A 23,733-nucleotide genomic window follows, 5' to 3' on the forward strand; every position below is an offset into this window, starting at 1 on the left:
TTGCTCTCTCTTGTGTGTATCATTTTGAGCCTTGCTGGGTTGTGAATCTAGGTTAGCTGTTTTTTTGGAATTTGACTTTTTCTGATGCTCTGGTTCCACCCTTTGATGTATGGGAGCCCTGTGCATGGGGTTCCCATGTCTGTCTTTTGATGCACTTTACCGTATGCGGGATGGAACATCAGGACTTTTATGTTGCTGATGGACCAAGGCATCTTCAATATGGAATCCCTGTTTGTAAATGTCAAGTTTTTGTTTTAGGATTCTTGTGTGTACCGTGTTCGAATTTACATGAAGTAAGGTGGTTGCTCCTGACCTGTCATGCCATGGCTCCACGATTTTTATGTCTGCAGCGTGAGTTTCACGTAAGTTGCCAATTTCGCTAAATATGGTCATGACAGTTCTCCTGTTTAAGATGATATCATCAGTGTTAGAGCGTCTTTGTGTCATCCTTATTAGCCACCTGTACTTTGTATGTTTATTTGAATTACGGTACATGTCTTTAGGAGTTTGTTCCCTAGTCCTGTGGTTTAGCTGAGTGCGGCATCTTGGTCTGTTTTTTTCTTTTTCGTCTGTTCTAGTGTCTGCATCTCTCCCGTGACGCTTTTTCGTTGTGTTTCTGTCGTATGTCTTATTTTGATCGCCACAGGAGATCGAGCGTGAATCTTGATGTGGTGGTTCTGATTTCTTTTGTTTCTCACAAGATTCGTTGCTTTGCCTAAGTATCTCTTCTTTCCCTCTCCTGTGTCTCTTGTCCGTCTCGGGTCTATGATTATCAGTTTTGGATCTCTTGTGAGTAGTGTCTTTGTCTGGCGTTTTCGTCGTGTAATTTGCTTTCCTCGTGCACTTTTCTGCCTCATTGGTTTTAAAGTGATATGCCAGGCGATTACGCCTTTCTTCCAGGGTTTCAAATTCGCGCTCCTTTGGGTCTTTGTTATTTCCTCCCAGGGTTGAGGAAATGTCTTGATTTGTAGAATACCCTCTTGCCTTGTCTTTTATGATTTGCTCAGGTGTTATGTTTGAGCTTGAGTCGTCAGCAGGATAGACGCTGAGATCTAATAGTGCGTCTACTGAGTCCGAGTCAGTTGAACAGTTTCTTGCCGCTGAGTTACCTCTGGCGTTTTGTTTTTCATTTGTTTCATTCGGTCTTGAGGGGTTTACATTATCAATAGCAACCTTCTGGCTTTTTTTTTCAGGCGGAGGTATTTTTACCGGTGCTTGTCTTCTGTTTGAGCTATCACTGTTAAGGGTACTTTTTTGTGATGCCTTGGTGTTCTTTTTCGTGATGGAATTGCTGTATGCATTTACCAATGTACTTTCGAGACTCAGTTTGTCTTTGTAGTTGGTCGATTCAAAAATAGAATATGTTAGTTCATTTTTGTCCTTTTCAACCTGGTTACTTGCAGGTACCTTGTTTAGGACTAGCAGTATTTTGGGAGCCTGACATGTTGAGTTTGGGGGCGACTTCTCCCTGTGGTTGCATTTGTCAGTTTGATTTTGCACTATTGCCTGCATTGCCCGCATGTCGATGACGCGCTTTTCTTCTGTAAGATCGATGACTATGTTGGTTTGTGTTCCAATTTCATATGCAGTGTGTTCTTTCCTTGTTTGCGTTTGTGCATCGTGATACAATGGTGCGCCTTTATTTTTTGAATATGGAACTTGTGGATCCAACTTGTCTTTTGGACCTACAGCGTTTTCCTTTGCGGTTATGTAGGTCTCTAAATACAGCACTTTTGTGAGGATCATGGCTAGAACCACTTGCTGATCTTTCACCGTTTCGTGCATTGTTTCATAAAGTTTACAGAAGGGGTTCAAGGCGATGGTTATAACTGACATTATGCCTTGGAGATCTGTTTTCTTTGTGGCCGCATCTTGTGCTGCAGGTGATGGTTGCTGATTCATGCTTTCGTAGTGCATTAGCCCAGAAGCAGAATACCGTTTACTTGGTGTTTGCGTTGAGAGACTGACTTTTCCTATATTCGAGGGCAACGTGGTATTATTTGTCGATAGTCGAGTTGCGTTTGGTCCATGCAGATTAGATGTAGTTTCCTTTGCTGCCGACGTCCGCCTGTCTTTGGGGATCGTAGTTTTTTTCGCGGAAGCATTAGGATTCGCAAGTGAATGCTCTTGTTCTGCGTACCCGTCTGTGGATGTCGTGGGTTCGGCAGCTACTTTCTTGGGCTCCTGTACTTGGGCATCTGTTGGGGCATTGGGTTTTGCGATGCTGATGCCTGCTTCTGTTAAGTCATTATGGGTTATAGGGTGTTGTCGATCACCTTCATTAGGATTCCCACTGTTGTCGTCGCCAGGGGGATGAAGTAAGTTTGTTTTCTTTGGCACGCCGTCGATTTGTTCTAACGGGGTATTTGTTAGAATTGATTCTTTTATCAGAGGAACCCTGATAGGGTTGACCCTTGTGGGTATGATAGCACTGCTCGGTGTGGTGTTTTCGGCCAAAATCCGACCTTTTACCTTTTGATGCTCATCTTTATTTTGTTTTTCCATATTGCGCTGATCCTGGACATTACTCATGGGTTGAGTTCCACTTTGGGCTGGCAATTTCTGTGCTATTTCTCTATTGGTTGGCGCATCTGGCTTTTCCATGGTTCGCTGCTCCGCTGCTTCTGCAGATTGAGGGTCGAGCGTTGTTGACAAATCTGGGATGACTCTGCTTTTATGATCGAATTTTCTTTGTTTTGCCGGGGGTAACAAGTCAGTCTCTGCTGCGAGCATTTCTGCGTCAGAGATATCGTCGCACATGTTAGTTTTTGTTTGTGGCTGAATTTCAAAAAAGTCAGTCAACATTCGCAAAGAATGATTTTTCCGAAGTTTTGTATATGTTAAATTTGTGATCGTGCTACCTCTGATTGCTTGTTGTTTTCTAACTTGTGGTAGCTTCTTCTTAGTGCTTTTTGTGCATTTGTCTCTTGATCTCTTTTTACAATTTTGAGCAATTGATAGTATATTTACTGCACAGGTGCTTGTTTGTAATTCTGGCAGTGACCCTATCTGGTCTGGCGGGACTTGTGCATTGTCGGCATCACTGTGGGCGTGAACTTGGGCCCTCGTGTTGTGTGTTGGTGATGAAATAGGCTTGTCTTCTTTATTTCGTTGCGGCTTTGTGCGCTCAGGACTGGATTTGTTACACTCATCACTGATTGACGAGGACTCTGTGCTCCAATTCGACTGCGTGAGAGCATTGCTGCTCGTGCCCAGTGCAGCATTGGAGTCTATGTCGCGCTTCTTGGCGTATGCAGGGTCGCAGGTAAGGCTTTGTCTAGTCTCCCCTCTGGGAGACTGCGACTCGGCCAGTTTCGCTGCGCCGCGTGTTGCCACAGAAAGCACTTTAATTCGCATAATCTCAGCTGTGACCTGGCTCTCCTCCCCCCTGTTCGTTTCCTTAGCCACCCCTGAGCATGCTGAGTCAATGGGGATGGAGCTCAGTTTACAATTTTTTGGGGGGGTGGTAGAGGTGGTGATGCCGCCCCCCACTCTCTTCACTTGTGGACTGGGTACGCAAGGGGTATGGGGCCGTGGGAAGCACTTTGTAACGGGCCTTATGTCCTTGTTGATTGAGCACTCTTCCCCTTGCTTGGAGCATCGTAAGTGCATGTCTTCATCCATACACAGCGCAGGAAATGCGGTATAGAGAACAATTACTCACGCCGAGTCTGCTTACCACGTGCGTCTAAATCTGTAAAGTTTCTTTGTGGTCCACGGTTCCCAATGGCCCACAACTCCGTACGGACACTGCGATATTAAATGGTCAGTAGCTGCAGCTCCTCTGATGACAAGTATCTGTGTCTCTGCTGTAACGTTGTAATATGCTCTGATGTCGCAGGGTATGATGCGCTTTGTCTTCAGGCCAGGATCAAAGAGGTTACCCCTCCGCAGACTCCTGGTCACTGATCACGCCGTCAGCGCCGAACAGCCGTAGAACAACCGGCGCCCTTTGCACCTGTCGGGCTTCGGCGCCGCAAGGGTAGTGGCCTCAGTGTTTTAAAGCTGCAAAAAGTCACGTGCCAGGTCACGTGAGCAACCCAGCTCCGCCTCCTCTAGGAAGCGCGTGAGACAGCTGGTGAGAGCCCTTCAGTGGCTCGCAGTGCAAGCGTTCAAGTTTGGCAGTAGTCGTAATGAGGGCTTATTTAGTTTGAAGTTGCTCCAGCAGGCGACTCCTTCCAATCCCTTGTGTAAATAGGTTGTTGAAAAAACATTAGTTAGGATATTTTGTCATCCAAATAGTCGCAGGTCACTGGATTTGGACGGATACTAAGCCCATACCGTCCACACAATAACCGAAAACATAGAAAAACTCTAGGATTCAGCGCCAGTGTAGAAATAGGTTGTTTAATGGCACAATCTGTTTCACATTATTATGTGCATATGTCAACAAAAAAGCCCTCTAATAAAACTAACTTTCCCTACCTCAACTAAAACACCAAGGGCGTCGTCAGAATGTCCTTGTAACTCAAAAGTCCACTGTCCTGTGTCCCTTTCTCTGTCCCTCATGTTTATAACAAAACTAAAGGTTGCGACAATGTTCTTGGTCCAGGAGAATGACTCCAGGACTAGGAATCACAGTTCTGGTCGTGATTTGCCTTGCAAGTTCTTTACCAGGGGGGAAAGTCTCCCTTTTCCGCTAGTCCATGTACTTCACAAAAGAATTGCCAATCTTGTAACACTCTATTAGAAAAGTCTTGTGGTCTTTCCAGGGGAAATGACTCCCTTCCCCTGGTTGTATTGCTCCACCGGTGACACTTGTTTAGCCAGGGGGAATGACTCCCTTCCCGGGCTCCTTTACTTGAGCCTTTCCATCTGGTTTAATCTACCAGGGGGAATGACTCCCTTCACTTGGCCTCTCCACTTTAGAATTTCTTAGCAACACAGTTCACACACAACACAGTTCACACAAACATAGCGTTGTTGACCCAAGCTTCCTCCACCATGGCCCACTTGGTTCACTAGCCTGCCAAGTACTGCCTCGAGCAAGATGTTTCAACTTTCAATTCTTATTAGCTGCAGGTCCCAAACCCATGATTCCCAGCGTTGTTTAGTCAGCAGGCCTTAAGCACTAACCTGCAAAGCACTACCCCGTTCACGTGACTCCACAGTCCACCAATACCACCAGAGTGAATGGCTCCCTTCCCCTGGTCTCTTTCACTTTGGCTTTTCAGTTTAACACACTACTATTTTGTTCTGGCAGACCTGGTTTGCTCTCTTGCCAGGTACTGCCATGAAGATAACTTGTATGGTTTTTCTTTTGTGGGTGCAGGTCCCAGACCAGAGTTTCTCGCTCTCTGTCTTTGGTGTTCTTAATATTTGTTTCTACCCTAGGGGTTCCCACTTCACCCTTGCTCTGTGGGTCTAGATCCTCCACGACTCTGTTGCAGGTTTCTTGCCAGCATTCTTCAGTCGGTCAGATGGCTCTTCAGAGTTTTGTTTCAGGCTTCTTGCGTCTTCCATTGTTCTCCGGTGTGCCGCAGCAGCTCTGCAGCCTGTGCTCCCTCACAGGATGCACGTCTCGACTCGATCGCGCGGCCCAGCTTCTTCGCACACCTGGATGTCTGCTTCGCCAGCTTTCCAGTCAGTCCATCCACAGCAGAAGGGATAGGGATGCCTCTGCTTTTTTCGCCAGCTTGCTAGTCACCAGCCTCGTCAGTCTTTCGTGCCGAACGATTCTCACGCTTGCAGCTCATCATAGGGATGGCTTTACTTCTGGTTGTTCCAGGAGGACTCAATGACGAACTAAGTCCTTCTTCTCTTTTCATGTCAGACCTGTTCACACTTTGTCCATATCGAGTGGAACGTTCACCTTTGTTTCACGGGGCATTCCTCATTTCTCCACACCTGCTCGTCACCACCTCTTCATCTCAGTAGTGACTATACAAAGTTCCTAAGAGTAGTCCCTTTTCTTTCTTGTCCTGGTAGGGTTTACAGCCACGGCCCTACACATGTACATGGGTTGGTCAGGGAGGTACAGGGTGGGGGGGTTGCTAGGGGAGTTTGAGTTCAGTCTCCCTAGATGGTTGTCATTGTCCCCAGAGGGGGAGTCTCTCCCCATGAGATCCTCCCACTGTGTACCACCCCAAGGGTGACTATTGGGTAGAAGCCTCACCTCCCTGGCCTCATGGGAAGGGGCTTCCCCTCGGGGAGAAGTGACAACACCTAAGGAGTCGTCACACCTATCTATGAAGTAAAGTTTTATGACATACTACTCAAGCACATAATTGTTAATTTACTTGATAAAAAAAAACGTTGGCATTGCCTGAATCACACATTTAATCGAGATGTATTGCATGCCACGTGAAAATAATCAAATGGAAAAATGGGGATATGGTCCACTCCTGCGGTATTTGAAATTGGGAAGATAGTACTGCCTTGCACGGCGAGAAAGTATTTCGGAAAGGTTTTCCATGCAATGAGAGAGGGACTCAGAAATTAGTTACAAGCTACGAAGGGGTGACTGCTAGGGGGCGCGGCGCAAGATGGCCGCAAGCTAAAGGGGCTCCTGAAGCGTGGGGACGGCACCGCGAAAAGGATGCAGTAATACCGATAGAACACTCCAGCACGAACACAGGCATAGCAGCAGGATCCTACTGAACTTCGTCGCATGTAAATCGCAGTTGGTCTCTCCGAGATAAGGCAAGCCGCCTCCCTGCACCAGCCGCTAAAGCGCAAGCCCGCGAAAACCCGGACTATGCTCTCGGGGAAAGACCGAGACAAACGAAGCACCAGGTGGCTCCAGACTACCTCGGGTGGGGGACGGACCCCTCCACGAACAAAGGACCGGTCCCGCCGACCTCTGCGCCTCGGCAGCTTGAGCACCAGCGGTCGCCTGTTCGTGTGTGGCAGACCGGAGTGGCTGGGCGGAAGCACACCACAACCAGTGCGCGGCAGGGGATTGAGGGGCGCTGGGATGCACACATACTGAGAGCCACAGCCTCCCCTACAGATGGCGTGCCCGGAGACAGGGCACAGGGAAATCACGCTCAGACCAGCAGAGGGGCCCCGCCAGCAGCCGGCGACGCTTGAGTCTGGGAGCGGAGGGGAGCCCCCCTTCCCGTTCCTGCCACCAAACCAGCTCATCCCCAGCACCACAACGGGGTGGCAACGGAAGGACAGGAGGATCACCCTCTTTGACGCGAGGCCATCCTCGGTGCACCCCAGCTGGACCCAGCCAAGAGAAGCATACAACTGACACGGGAGAGGTGAAACACACCCCCACACTACCTTGAGAGAACCGGCAAACCCTGGGCGGAGGGGCCCAGACCCCCACCAAAATCTGGAGAAGTCGACAACCCCGCAGCCATCCTACTAACACAAAGGGTGCCAAACCACAACCGACGGCTCACATCCAGCTGGCTGGCCCCTCAGGCACAGCCCACAACATAAGGCGGGATGGTCTCTAAGACCCCCCCAAAGCACACTCAAAGACCTACAACCCTACTGCCTGCAACACCCCTCACCACGCATACTGGGACAGGCAAGGAGAAAAGCCGGGGACAACCCCCGAAGGGACCCCTCCCGGGCCCCGACAGGCGACACTGGCACCACCAAAAAATGGGCCCCTTCCAGCCTATGAACAAGGGCCCCCGCCCTGAGGCAAACACGCAAACTGGCGCAGACGGAAAGCCTCCAAGGGGTATAGTCCCAGGACTGTGGAATGCACTGCCTTCCCCAACTCAGGCAGACCAGGCACTGCAAATCGCCTGGCAGAGATGCGAATTATAGGGCAAAGGACGCAAGAAACTAACAACACAGTTTTAGACATCAAGCACGACCTACAAGAGGTCCAGACCCATCTGACTGCACAGCCCGAGCGCATTATTGACAACGAGCAGCGGATCAGCGTGCTGGAAGACAACTACACTACCACTGAAGCAGACCTCGACGTGGTCATAAGAGAGGTGCAGAGATTGGGCGAGAAAATAGACGACCACGAAAATCGCTCACGCCGAAATAACCTGCTGGTGGTGGGACTTCACGAAAACGCAGAAGGGGTGAACCTAGAGGAATACATGCAGGGCTTTCTTCACGACACCCTCAAGATAGAGAACCCCCAAGTCCTTACAATAGAGAGGGTGCACAGGGCACCCATCCCCAAACCTCAGCCTGATCAGAGACCCAGGATCGTGACTATGCGCCTGCTCAATTTCCAACATAAGATGCTGATCCTCAAAGCATACAGAGCAGCTGGCCCCATCAAAATTGGGCCTGCGGACATTCACATCTTCAACGGCTACTCGATGGAGGGCTCTAGGCGCCGCAAGAAATTTAACACGATCTTTGAGGCCCTGAAAGACTTGCGTCACCACTACCTAGTTTCCCCCTACCTGGTGTATCCAAGTCGACAAACATTGGCACAGGTTTAAGGACCCGGATGCAGTGTGGCGCTTTCTTCAACAGCAGGAGCTAGTCACAACAACCTCGGAACGGCCGCAATCAGAGCTCCACCGCCCCCATCCCTGCAGGCCCCCCAGCCCAATTAGACCACACGCATCTGGGAAATGGCACAAGAACAATAGACGCCCAAAAGGCGGGGGCCAAAACGATGAACGTATAACCCGGCAATGCTGAACCATGCAAACCCCACACGACCAAGATCAACGACCTCGGACCCTAACCATCCCCGGACTGGCTACGGAACTTTGGATCCTGCTGAAAGTCGCATACACTGCATGCCTAATAACGGTCCTAAGTAACAAAATGCTCCTCACTAATATAGCCGTCCCCAGCTAGTGGAGGTAGGCCATCGGTCCGGTTGGCCGGCTGGCCAAAACGATGGTCGTAACACCCAGCGTCGGGTGGAGCACGGGGTGAGGGTGGACACAGTAGGCACCGTACCCCCGCTCACCCTCAGCAGTGGCATTTATGCCAACTGTTGGGACTAGGCCGCAGGATGGGCCGACCCAACGTTTGAACTTCACGGTTTGATATAAAGTTTGCAAGACTCATGTTGGAGTCATTGTTAGATGCTCTCTACTTGGGCGCACCAGATGTACCACAAGAGCACTGCTCTCACACCCCACCATGTACCGAAACACGGCACACAGAAATATGGCACTCACTCACATAAACCATGGCACTAACCATCCACCTGCTGACGCTTAACATCCAAGGCCTGGGTCACCCCATAAAGCGCAGTAGGATGCTCAATAACCTGAAGGATCTCCAGGGGGACATCATTTTCCTCCAGGAAACACATGTGGGCTCTTCCAGATCAGCAAAATTAAAGAGGGAGTGGGTAGGCACCGCTATCCACTCCCCATGGCATGCCAAAAGAGGGGTTTCTATTTTAATTAACAAACGGATCCCTTTCCAGATCAGTCACACAATAGCCTATAAAGAGGGCAGATACATACTCGCCGAAGGCCATCTACTCCAACACATTGTCAACCTCTTAAACGTATACGCACCCACATCAGACTCCCCAAGCTTCTTCACGAGGATGTTTGCGTCCTGAGCACAATATATGGGGAATCTCACGTTCGTAGGGGGCGATCTTAACCTGGCCCTAGACCCCCCACATAGATCGCCAAGGAGACACCGCCGGTGGCACGAATCTACTCAAAAAGAGGGTAGCCTTATTGACACTGCTGCAGGATCTACGCCTGATCGACATATGCAGGGACATTCACGAACATAAGCAGGACTATACATTCTACTCACACCCGCACGACTCCTACTCTCGGCACAATTACTGGACGATTCCCGCAACCGCCTGATACCTAGTGCAGAAGTGCAAGTACCTCCCGACTACGGTCTCGGACCAGACCCCAGTTAGTCTAAAAATCTCCCTCCCAGACACACAACGCCAGCCCCTCTTACCCCCCCAGTGGCGGCTAAACTTGCACATGCTCCAATACCCCGACCTAGTAGACCAACTGTCATGCAATGAAGTATTGGGTGCTTGACAAACACCCTCCTTGGTTCCCTCCTCCGCCTCCTCACCTGTACTGGGTTCTTCTTAGGAACTGTCTGTGTCTATGGCTCTTCTTTCTCTCCAGAGGTCCAGTCCTTTTTTGTTGAGTTTAGGACGAGCTCCACCGGAGGCCACCTTGCCTGCTGGCAGACAGAAAGGCAGAGGGGGCCCTCAGGGAGTCTGCCCCCAAAACCAGGGAAAAGCGTGGCTGAAAAACCCCGGTGTGCTGGAATGTAGTCAGCACTACGGATGTAATGGCAGGAGGCTTTCCGTTGAACAAGATGAGAGGACTTCAATTCCCAGAAGACACTGCTGGAGGGCTAGCGTGGGTATCCGGAGCGGCTGCTTGGAGGGATACAGTAGCCGAGGAATGAGGAAGAGAGCTGCAGAATGCTGCGGTGGAAGGAGCATACAATGGCAGCTGTACGCACATAACAGGGAGAAAAACATGGAAAAGCACTTGAGCTGAGGAAGGAACAAGGGCTGCTCGAGCGGGGGGAAAAGAGGAGAGGAGGAAGCACCAGGAGGGATAAGGGCTCGGAGCCGAGCAGGCAATCACTGCGGGCGGACAAGAGGAAGCAAGCGGGGAATCACAAGCGGATCAAGAGAGGAGTACTAGCGTACGAACCTGGCGAGGAAAGCAAGGTTGCAACGCGTCGACTTCCGCGTGTGACGCCTATTTGTATGCGTCATGACGGTGACGCGCTTTGCGTGGGAGACTGGACCGCTGGTGGAGGAACGGGATCAGCCCTTCCATTGGCTCCATAGCTTCCACGGAGCGCGCGTCATGACACCAACTGACAAAGGAATCCGGGAGATTCTGGGAGGATAATTGTGTCCAAGGCTACCCTGCCCATAAGTGCTGGGACGCATATAAGGCCTACGTGAGGGGAAACTGCATATCGAGTTGGGCGCAAAAATGCAGAGCCTGGGGGATAGAAGCATCCTGTGTCACAGAGGAACTAGCCAGAATCGAGAATACCCACAAACAAACCAGAAATAACTCCCTGAAACCCACACTAAACAAACTCTGCACTAAAATCGCCCAACTCTCGGCGGACAGGGCCCAGAAATCATATTTCTGCTGGTCCCAGAGGTACTATATGGAGAATGATAGGCCCACTGAGATCCATGGCCCTAGCCCTGAAGCAAAGGCAGGCCGTGCAGGCAATAGTCTCCATACAAGACAAAGAGGGGAAGCAGCTGCAGGGGGAAGCCCTGATCAATACTAGATTCCGAGAGTTCTACCAGGAACTCTACACTGCCTTGGACACTCCCCCAGCCTGAGAAATAGACGCATTCCTGGACTCCATACAGATCCCCAAAATCCCTGAAGCCCAGAAAACAGCTCTGGGCGCCCGCATCTCAGCAGCAGTAATAACTAGCGCAATAGGAGCACTATCCGCAGGCAAGGCTGCCGGACCTGACGGGATCCCCATAGACTTTTACAAAAAGCTAAAAAAGGAATTGGCACCTCGGCTAGAGGAAGTTTTTACCGAGGCAACATCCCTAGGCCACCTGCCCCAATCGATGCTTGCCGCAAACATCATAGTCTTCCACAAGGGGGGGGGGGTTGCTGACTCTATGCTGCTTGTACAGGCCAATCTCTCTTATTAATGCGGATGCCAAGATCCTCACGAAATGTTTGGCAAAACGCATAGAAAACAACCTCCCGAATATCATCCATAAAGACCAGACATGGTTTATACAGCACAGACACGCGAATGACAATATAAGAAGACTGCTGCATAGCAGGGGAGAGGGACCCGGAGGACCTAATACTAGCAGTCGATGCCAAAAAGGCCTTCGACAAGGTATAATGGGAGTTCCTATTCAGAGGATTGCCGCGCTATGGCTTCCCCCCCACCTCATTCAGCTGATAAAGCTCCTATACACGCACCCCACTGCTGCCGTAGTAACCAATGGCGTCACCTTGCCAGCCTTTGAGCTACAGTCAGGCACATGCCAAGGATGCCCGTTGTCGCCGCTACTTTACGCCCTCTCCATAGAGCCAATTGCAATCAAGCTCCGAACAGATAGGGGCTGGGCGGCCATTGTCCAAGCGGCAGAGGAACATTGCGTATCCCTCTAGGCTGACGACATGCTACTATACACTAGCAACGGCCCCAAAGCCCTCCCTTACATTCGCACACTCCTCACGGAGATCGGCCCTATGGGAGGATACAAAATAAACTTCAGCAATTTTGAGGTCATGCCGCTAAGGACAGACATCCCCTGGGGTGTGGGGCGGGGTGTCACCCCGTTTATCCCACAAACACACCATATCAAATACTTGGGGATTCATATTAGTGCATCATTGACTGACCTCGTGGGCCTAAACTAGCCACAAAAAATAGCGGGCGTGTGCCAGGATCTGAAAAGATGGGACGTCTTGAATCTCTCCCTGACCGGGCGAATAAACACCTTAAAAATTAATTCTTTCCCTAAGCTCACCTTCATCGCAGCGATGATCCCGGCCAGCCCTACGACTGCCTCCTTAAAAGAGCTAGACAAAGCAATCTCCAAATTCATATGGAGATGAAGGAAGGCGAGAATCCGCCTCCCAGCTCTTCAAGCCACGAAGACGAACGGAGGACTAGCAGCCCCTTCCCTTAAGGCGTACCACCTAACGGCGCAAGTGTGCTGGGTGAAACGCTGGCTAGACGCGGCAGACGACTCCAGCTGGAGATCGGGATGATGAAACCTCTAAACCCAATCGAAATAATGGACTTACCTCCAAAGAAACTCCCGTCTGGCATTCGAAAACACCCCATACTCAGGCCCACGCTCACTCAATGGCACAGGCTCAGGACAGCACAAGGGATTCAAACGAAAAACACACCTCCCTGGTCCAGCATAAGGGCGGTACTATCCTATGGGCACACAGGCAAAATACACCCCAGGCAAGAACATGAATGGCCCATGTTAGGATAAGGGCCATTCAAGATGGTACAGCGATGCAGCCGTTCCAAGACGTGCACACGCTAAACTAGGCCTGGAGCCAGGGGATTGGCTCATTTACCATAGCATGTGCACTACATAAGGCGTCACACTGCACTACTAAATGGCCCCCTGAACCCCGCCCCCTGTGAGATCGAGATGGAGCGATATCTCAAATCCTTCCCACGCATCCTCACGTTCTACCATATGGCAATCCCAAATAACCTGGGATGAATGCGCACACCCGCACGCAACTGGTCTGAGGACCTTGGGGCTCCCATTGAAGTCGCAGACATACTAGAGTTTTTCAACGCCATACCCCTAGTCTCCACGAACATCAGGAATAACGAGATCCAATTTAAAATCATACAGCGACTGTACTACTCTCCCTCCACCCTGCAACGGATGGGGATCTCCCAATCAAACAACTGCTGGAAATAGTGCGGCGCTATGGGCACTATGGGGCATGTTCTATGGCATTGCCCAAAGATATCTCACTACTGGAGGGAGGTACATAAACAGATCAGTGAAATCAGGGGGTCCACACTCACGTTCACACCAGAGATAATGCTGCTGGGGGGATGGGGCGAAGCCTAGCATGCGGAGGGGCTCACGCGCAAAATGATAGGCCTTATACTGTTGACCACCAGGAAACTCCTTATTATCTATTGGAAAGGCAGAACCCCCCCCCCACTACCTCAGCGTGAAATATTCTCCTGGCGAAAACCTGCAGGATGGAAAGCGCGCCCATTGCGCGGCAACATCCCCAGAACCCGCTAAGAATAGCAAGAGCACAAAGATTCAGAGAGCTGACAGACGCATTCACACAGCGATATGGACAGCATGGAATCCATCGCACATAAAAAGCCTCAAGCATATCAAATATCCTAGTACGAATCAAGGCGACTGACGGCTAGGAAACATGGTACCAATAAACCGTAGAGCCTAACTATTGAGGTACTGAAAATGTAAGGCACTGGAAGAGCAATTCACAGTTAGGGGGGGAGCGGAGGGGAAAAGGGGATTGTTACAGATGTTGACATTAATGCAGCATATATCATGTCTGTTGGATCCGCTAGATGAATTCCGAAACTCCTAAAACACATGATTGCTTTATACCACCGCTACAGCAAAATGAAGTTGCGCCATGGTCTACCAATATGCAACAGTATGATGTATGTACCCTGTTTCAAAATGCCAAAAAAAAGATTTGGAAAAAAAAAGAAAAAAGCTATGAAGGGGTGTGGAACAACACCTCACAACCTAAAATCAATCCAGGATCACACAAACCATCTGCGGACCTGCTCAGGAGTCTGTGGAAGTAGGTGGGTAAGCTGCAAAGAGAAAGGATTTTCCTAAAAGCCAGCCAAACAGGGTGGAGCCTAGGAAATAGGGAAACCACTCTGTAAATATTGGGACCCTTAGCTGGAAACATGTCTTTTTTTTTCTTTTTATTTACGTGTTTTGGTTATTAGAAAAACCTTTTGCACAAACACCATTTAATTACATTTAAACATACATTTCTCATTATAAACATTACGTTTATGTACACTTAGTGATGTCTGGATGTGAGTTAACTGTTGAATCCGTTTCATCGCTATACTGTTTGCGAAATTATAGTCCACTCTGGTGGAGGCCCTACCATTAGACCACGTATCACAACCCTTATTACCTTCTGGGCTTATAGGGTTCAGGTAGTTAAGGCCCATCCCACCTAAAAACTCCAACCATTTTATACCATTTTCTCTTTGTATGTTTCCCTTTGTTGATTTGTTGTATGTTTTGGGCATATCAACCAAGTCGTAATCACTATCCTTGACGTCTATGAATATTTGAGAACCCTATGCCTTCAGATCCCCTACTAGAATGATTCCTGCCTTTTTGTGGTCACAACACCATTGCTCAATTCTGCATTCAACGTACTTCACTATTATTTTAGGATGCGAACCTCCAGCGGGGGCGGGGAGTTATAGACGTTCATGACTAATAATCTACCCATGGGCTCAAGACCGTTTAGGCATGCACTTAAAGCGTAATGGCAATAACCAGATTTTACATATTCTAGAATCTTATATCTAGACCTTAACCCAATACACAGCCCACCAGAGGGTCGACCTATGCCTTTGTTGCACGCAAATCGTTGTATAGTAGATTTCCTGTCTATAACAATGTTACTACATAGATTAGTCTCCTCTAGTGCAAATAGGTCACATTTTGTCAGAATGGCCCTTCCTTCAATGCTTGTGAATGACCTATATATACCCTCTAGTGTTCCATGATAACAAGGTCATGTGAGTATTTAATTCGACATAGTGCTGCAGACTCTCTGATGTCCATCTTTCCGTGTTCCTATTTTCTGCGCTAGGCTTCGCAGTACTAGGGTAAGCATGTAACACATTGAGCCTTTCACTTTGGAAGCCATAGTCTGTTCCTTCATTTACATTTAATTAGTTCTGCTTTGTAAGTTTATTTTTTTCACCAGCACATTTCTATACTCAATAATGGTGCGGCCGGGACGGCTATTAATTCTGGAATTATTGGGGACACAAATGTGACTATGGCCCAGTTGTCAGGACCATACACATCTGGTAATTCCACTGAAACAATGTCTGAGTTAGTGATCCCAGTCAAGCATGGTGGTAGATTCAGTACCCTTTGCTTATTTAGAAAGTGACTTTCACTCGTTGGATACAGTAATATAATTTTGATAGTTTTCCCCAGGTGTGCACTTTTGATGGTTTTCCAGACTTCATCTTGGTAAGGGGCCTCTTGGTTTTGATTGTTCTTTGTTAGCTGTATTTATTTTTTATTTAATTTATTTTATTGCATGTGTTACTCGCCCAGATCCTGGGGTATTACGGCGAGGTTACAGACAGCTCATAACATTTCTTGTACATTGTTACAGTAAGACAAATAGAGCAAACAGTAAGAAGATTTATAAAAACAGTACATTTGAAAATGTGTTGGGTGGATCAGTCTTGGGAGTATGAGGGTAGGAATACCTAGTCATGTTCAGTGCTTGATGTTTGGTCTCTGTCGTGTGTAGTCCTCTTTCCTGTTTAGATTCCGCAATTTCACCATTCCTCTTCTGATCGTTACTTGATGTCTGTTTTCTTGATGTCCGTTCGCTTTCTTCACCATCAGTTAGTCTTTCGGTACCTTCAGTAATGTTAGATTGTCCATTTATGATTACCCAGTCGCTTCTCCGCGACTCATGGTTCTTATCCCAGTTTATTGCGTTTCCCTCCTTAGCCACGTCTTCCTCCTCTTGTCTTATATGTAAGATTTCTGCCCTTTTTTTGGTGATTTTTAGGCTTAGTTTTTTTCAGCCATTGATCCAAGGGTCGTTGGTTATCAGAGGCAATGTTAGATCCTCTGTTTTTGTTACCTTGTTCAGTTACTTCCAATTCAAATTGTGATTTATCACTGATGCAAGTTATATCACTGGTGTTCAGTGTTGCCAGAGAACTCCTGTTTCTTTTTTCCGTTTTCTTAGGTCCCCCTTTCTGCGAATTGCTCTTTAACCATTTACCATTGTTTCGTCTTTTAAAAGATCTTTTTCGATTACCGTAGTTCTGTATATCTTCACTGTCATTCCTGGCTGTTATAAGACAGTCAATATGCATTGCGTTATTCACAGATATGCTGATTTCATTTGCCACCTGAACCAGTTCTGATTTATATGTGGGATCATATTCATCCATTTCTGCTCTTATGAGTGCGCCAGTACCGAGTTCGTAATTCGAGAGTATTATATCTACTATTTTTGCCAAAGTCATATTAAGGTCACTTTGTTCTTTCATTAGAGATGAGTATAACCCAAATACTGCTTCCAAAGTGGCAGATAATACGTCACGCCTAGCGTCCAAATTCGGTGAGTCATGTGACAAAGAGGATGAGCTTGTCAGGAAAGAGTTTTCCAAGGTGCAAAAGGAAGAGTCCTCTACTTCGGCTGCAATCTGTTTGAGGTCTGCAGATGCAGATACGTTTATTCCAGTCAGGTTCTCGCAGTGCTCCTGGGTAACACTCTTCCATTTGGGCAAGGATGATGGTATACCCATGGAGTCACACCTATAGTCGTAACACAAGTTTAGCAACGAATTATTGTCATGCGATCGGTGTCATTCTCGGTCTGTGTAACAATTTCATTACTTCTACTCTGGGTTCAGGCTCTCATTACAGCCATCTCATCTTGGTGCAAAGAACCCAGCGATATGTGTCTATTTACTTCCCTCCTTGTGTGCACTTTTTCCAGGGTCTTTAGCTCCACCTGGTCTATCATTTTTGTATTGGGCTATTGCAACAAGTAAAACGGGAGTCTGACGTTGGGTTATTGCGTTTCTTGCTTTTTTGCATAATGACACAATTCTGGCAGCATATTTATACTATACCTCTAAATGGTTACTTGCTCGCACTGAGCCAGTGATAACTTTATCAGGTGGTAGCTTTCTGTCTCTGTGGCAATTAATATTGTCACAAGTGATAAGCACGCACCTGCAGATACTGTGCTAAATATTCGCCGTCTGTACAAATGCAGACTAATACAATAGTAACGCAAATGACTCTTTCAGCTACTATTTCTCAGGATCCACTGGGAGTTATAGTGAAGAGCTTAAGTATGATATGGGGCCCCAAGGCACAGTGTTATCACTCTCCAGCATACCCCTATCCACTTACCCGTGGACAAGTACAGTCCTAGCAAACCCTCACATCAAGGGCTTATGCCAGCATGCCGTTTGCTGCAGGGTGCAGTTTGCTATGGGTCGCCACGCAATGGGGAAACAATACAGGGGTGCTGCTGCTGGTGAGTTGTATGTGCTGCAGCATGCAGGTTAGAATCTCGATGCTCCTCAGTTAGCCACCCCACAGGTGCACACTGCCTTGGTCGAGCCGTCACACAGGGATGACCAGGCGCTGCAGCCACTCGGGCCAGAATAGTCATAGCCCCCAGAGCTCGCACAAGGCCCACTCCAGCACCCAGCGCTGGTTCAGATTACAGGATACAGGCTTCAGAGTCGAATCTACAGAATTTCGAAGCTTCAGTGCTTCAGAGCTCCCGGTCCAGCAGGCTAGAGTAAAGGCCGACACTGTGTGGATGCGAGCGTCAAGTCGCAATGCTCTCTGCACTCCTCAATGTTCAGTGCTCAATACTCCAAGCTCGTACTGTGCGATTAGCTGGAACCTGGGGCAAGATGTCATTGGCATCTACATTAGGATGTTTCAATGCTCTCCATTTAACCCAGAGGATTCCAGAAGCCTAAGCCGCTTTCTGAGATGGATTTATCTGTGGTAAATCCACACAAAGCCAAGTGAGACTTGTAGAGGCCATCATGCAATACTAAGTGCCACATCGAATGCAAAATTCATGTACACTGGGCCTCATTATAAGTTTGCCAGTCCTACGGTACCGGTAAGCTTGCCGTTACGTTACCGTAGATTCCGGACTGGCAAACTATGAGTTCTGCAGGCGGGTGCCTTCCCTGGGGCAACTAGAGCTCAAATGAGAATGGGGAGCATTTTTTTCCGGCACCCGCGAAAGGGCAATTACAGGATCCAGCGGAGCCGTAATGACCCGGTAATTGCCCTTCGTGGGTGCCGGAAAAAAATTATACCGGCACCACTACCGCCAGGGTCATAATGACCCCCATTGTGTCAAATGGCTGTCTTGGATTAACAATGGCTGCAACTGTACAATTGGGAAAAAGGAAAGGTTACACTAAAATTAATTCTTAAATGGCATTGGGCCTCATTCCGAGGTGGGCGCAAAGGGATTACCGGCACCGGTAAGGAGACCGGTGCCGGTAATCCCTTTGCGCCCTATTCCGTGGTCCCTTTGCGGGTCCCGTCCTTAACGCCTGGTCTGACCAGGCATTAAGGACGGGACCCGCAAAGGGACTTCAGAGCTAACAACGGTACCACAAATTGCGGTACCGTTATTAGCTACTTGCCCATTCCCATTGAGACCTATGGGGGCTCAAATGGGAATGGGGATTGCCTATTTCAATGGGGATTTACCGGTCCCGCAAAGGTCGGACTACACCGGTAAGTCCCCATCGAACCAGGTCGGAGGCGGTACCGGTATGGGAGGTAGTCATGGCGCAAATAGCGCCATGACTACCTCCATACTAGGAATGAGGCCCATTGTTATCATCAAAAACCGAATTGTGCAATATAAGTTTCACTTAACCATTTCTATAGGCAAACTAACTACCTTAAAGACCAGCTCTAGCTCCCAGTTAATACTCTATGCCTGCTTAGCATTGCTTTCTTCCCTCTGTCAGCGGTCAGAAATGAGAGGCAGACATAAAGGAACAAGTTGCTTACCTGTAACTATTGTTCTCCAGCATATATGATATGATATGATAGGTTATTTATAAAGCGCTTAATAGCCAGAGGTTTCTAAGCGCAGACCCGGGGATCGAACCTGTGTTTCTCCGTGTCGTCTTGTTTCCAAGGTGAGCATGTTGCCCCTAAGCTATCCTCCCGAGACTCCTAAGCTAAGGATGGGTCTGGCATGGATTCACATGCTCATGAAAATTCCCGTCGCCAGGCTGGGAATCCTCGGTAAAAGAAAAACAGTTTCACTTTCACTTTTAAACTGTATTTCTCCTCGAAACCAATCACTGTCCTATGGGTCATACTGCCCACATCCAATGACAGTCCTCTCTCCAAGCTCTGGCAGCCATCTTCAGATTTGGTAAGCACGTTAAGTGGCAGTATGACCAAGAAAAGCCACAGAGGGGCCAGAGGGAGGGTTCACATGTGAATCCATGCCAGACCCATGCTGGAGAACAATAGTTACAGGTAAGTAACTTGTTCCTTCTCCAGCATGTGGTCTGGCATGGATTCACATGCTCATGAATAACGAATACATAGCAGCACAACATTAAACAACCACAGGAGGTGGCAAGGCTCAACAAAGCCTTTGGAACAGACTCACCTCAAGCGAACAGGTCGAGTAGCACTGATTGGCCGACTCTGGACTCCTCCCTGCAATCCCTGTTGACGCAGTAGAACTTCGTGAAGGTGTGCATGGACCGCCACGTAGGAGCACCTCAGATGTCCAGCAGGGGCACACCAGATAGGAACGCTGACGTTGCAGCGATCGCTCTGATGGAGTGGCCTTTCGGACGGCTGGGCAGCGGTCGGTTTGCCAACCGATGACAGTGCGTGATGCAGCCGGAGAGCCACATTGAGATGGAAGCCTTGGACAAGGCCTTCCCATGGTTCACAAGATTAAGGTTCATGAACAGTTGAGAAGTCTATCGAAAACTCTTTGTGTGTGCCACGTAGAACTTCAGGATATGCGCAACATCCAGCGAGTGCAAGGTCCTTTTAGCTGGTGACGAAGGCTTCAGGAAAAATACAGGTAACACCAAAGGCTCGTTGAGGTGGAATTCCGACGGAACCTTTGGCATGAAAGAGGGGTACGTCTGTAGCACCACCCTCGATTAGTGGAAAGTCCGATATGGCTGCTTGCAGGATGGGGCCTGGATCTCCCTCACTCTCCTGGCAGAGGTGATGGCCACAAGGAAAGCAGTTTTCCATGAGAGGAACTTGAGAGGGGACTGATGCATAGGCTCGAAGGGGCCCCCATAAGCCTCTTCAGCACCATGTTGAGTTCCCACAACGGGGCAGGCGCCTTCACTGGCAGGAAAGATCGAAACAGTCCTTTGAGGAACTCCTTGACGAGTTGATAATACCACAGTGAAGATCTTCCTGGAGACCTGGTGTAGCGGGAGATAGCCGCGAGATGCACTTTGATGGAGGTGGGCGCCAGTCCAGCCTTGGCCAAGGATAGCAAGTACGGAAGAATCTGTGGGGCAGTGACCGTCAGAGGGGAAATCTTCTGAGACCGGCACCATGTCGCAAAACACTTCCATTTGTGACCATAGCATTTAAAAGTCGACGACGCCCTGGCCTTGGCAAGGACTTCCCTACAGTCCGCCGGCAACTCGTATCCTCCAAATTCTAGGGCTGCAGGAGCCAAGCCCTCAGGTTCAGCGACCCCAGATCGTGGTGAAGGATTGCACCTCCTTCTCTGGTGAGAAGATACAGAACCACCGGCAGCTTGACTGGAGATGACGCTGACATGCTGAAAAGGTCTGGATACCAAATGTGGCTCGGCCTCGCCGGGGGAAGAGTATCATCCTGCATTGCCACCGTCTGAGTGCATTGATGACTCGTAGCAGGAGAGGCAACAGAGGAAATTCGAACAGAAACAGGCCGTTCCACGGGAAGGAGAACGCGTCCCGCAGGCTCCTCGGCTGGTGGAATCTGCTGGCAAAACTCTGGCATTTGGAGTTCGCCGCCGTCGCAAACAGATCTATCTGGGGCCTGCCCCACTTGATGAAGATGCGGTCCAACTGCGCCTGCCAAGGTTCCCACTCGTGGCAGGAGCGCAATTCCCTACTGAGGGTGTCTGCAGTGGTGTTCTTCACTCCCGCTAGGTGAAGAGGGACAAGGAACATCCCCTGTTCGACGGTCCAGTGCAACAAGCCCTGCACCTCTTTGGAGAGCTCTGGGGATCGAGTGCCCCCTGCTTTCTGATGTAGAACATTGTGGTGGTGTTGTCAGTGAAGACCCCCACCACCTTGCCCTTCAGAGATAAAGGAACGACTTGAGGGGCCTGAACACAGCCCGTAGCTCTGGGATATTTACATGGAGATACTTCTCCTCCGGCAGCCACAGGCCTCTGGCGTGCAGACGTCCGCTGTGGGCTCCCCAGTCCTTCAGGGAAGCGTTCGTGGTGACTGTTTACTGGTATGGGGGATTCTGAAACCCTGTTCATCGGGTCATGTTGGAGCGAATGCCCCAGCACCGTATCACCCGACAGAACTCCTCGTCGAGTGGTATCTTGTCCGCGAGGCTTCCGGACACCTGCATCCAGCGAGCATCCAGGAACTCCAGTACAGGTCACATCCGTAAAGAGCTGGATAAGGTAGATGCAAGACGACATCATGCCGAGCAGCGACATGATGGTTTGCACTGTGGCAGTCTTCATTGACAACAGGCATTGCACTGTCCCCTGAATGGCCTCTACTCTCTCCTCCAAGGGTGATGCTAGGCAGGAGACCGCACTGCTTTGAGTCTGGCTCCTAGGAACATCGGGTTCTGGGAGGGCATCAAGGAGGACTTCGGATAATTGATGGAGAATACTAGATCCGTCAGCAGCTGGACGGTCGTCTCCGTGTGTCCGACGGCTCACTCTCAGCCAGTCGTCGAGGTATATATCCCCCGTAGACACAGATGGGCCACCACCGGTGCCAGACACTTCATTAACACCCTGGGGGCCGATTTCAAGCGGAAAGGAAGGGCCTTGAACTGGTAGTGCCATCCCTGCACTACAAAGCGTAGAAACCTTTGGTGGTATTTGCAAATGGGGACGTGGAAGTAGGCGTCCTCCAGGTTCAGCCACGTCAAGAAGTCTCCTTCTTCCAGTTGGACGAGCACATGCTGCAACGTAACCATCCAGAATTTGTGGGACTTGAGGTATTTGTTCAGATGTCGCAGGTCCAGGATGGGTCTCCAGCCCCTGGTCTTCTTTTTGACCGAAAAGAATCTGAAATAGACTACGGAGCCCGGAGTCGTCGGGGAACCAGCTCCATCGCCCCTTTTCGTAGCATGGCTCGTACCTCCTACAAGAGCTGAGGGATGTGCTGCTTCTGCCGGGTCACCAGAGGGATCCGCGGACACCTGTGCTGAAACTTCAGGGTATGTCCTTGGACGAGAGCGCCCAGCACTCAACTGTCGGTGGTGATCTTTTCCCACTCGCTGACAAATTCCGTCAGCTGACCTACTGTAAAGACTGGAGGGGGGTGTACTGTACTCCTGCTCTCTATATGGCAGAGGAGAGGCACAGGACCCCAGCCAAGATTCTCTATTATTGGTAAAGTAGACGAGCAATCAATGCCTAGCTTCTCAGGAGGTGATGAGGGCTGGTTCCTAAGTACAGTGTAGTCCCCAAGCACCCACAAAGGAATATCCACACAGTCTTTATATAATTAAGGTTCAAAGTTATATACAATCACAATAACTCACTTTGTGCTCAGTTAATCTACAATGGCAAATATATAAAGTTCTAATTGGTACCACAATTATTATCAGATTTCATTAAAATGCATCAACTGTACTCTGGTTAAATGTCACACAAATCAATTAATAAAGATAACCAACAATAGATATAGGAGGAAAGTGGTTGGTTAGAACAATTGGCAGAAGGAACAAGTTACTTACCTGTAACTGTTGTTCTCCTGCATGGGTCTGGCATGGATTCACATGCTCATGAATATTACCCGTCGTCAGGCTGGGAATCCTCGGTACAGAAAAAAGAATCAGTATCAGTTTCGTTTCTGATCTGTCTTTCCTAGTAGTAACCAATCACTGATCTCTGGGTCATAATGCCCACAGCCAATGACTGCCCTCTCCCTAAGCCCCGCCTCCGGCAGCCATCCTCAGATTTGGTAGCACGTAAAGTGGCAGTATGACCAAGTGAAGAGCCGGAGAGGGGTAGGCGGGAGTTTTCGCATGTGAATCCATGCCAGACCCATGCTGGAGAACAACAGTTACAGGTAAGTAACTTGTTCCTTCTCCAGCATGGGGTCTGGCATGGATTCACATGCTCATGAATATAAGAATACATAGCAGTACACACATGCACAACCACGGGAGGTGGCAAAAGGCTCAACATTAAGCATTACATAAACTCAACATTAAGCAACTCTTACCTCCACACCAGGCCCACCTTCAGGGGAACAGGTTGCGCAGCACTGCTTGGCCGACCCAGGACTCCTCCCTGGAGTCCCAATCGACGCAGTAGAATCTCGTGAAGGTGTGCGTCGACCTCCACGTAGCCGCCCTGCAGATGTCCA

This window comes from Ambystoma mexicanum, chromosome 3q (assembly GCF_040938575.1).
Source record: "Ambystoma mexicanum isolate Mex_15411 chromosome 3q, UKY_AmexF1_1, whole genome shotgun sequence".
In the NCBI taxonomy this organism is placed as follows: domain Eukaryota; kingdom Metazoa; phylum Chordata; class Amphibia; order Caudata; family Ambystomatidae; genus Ambystoma; species Ambystoma mexicanum.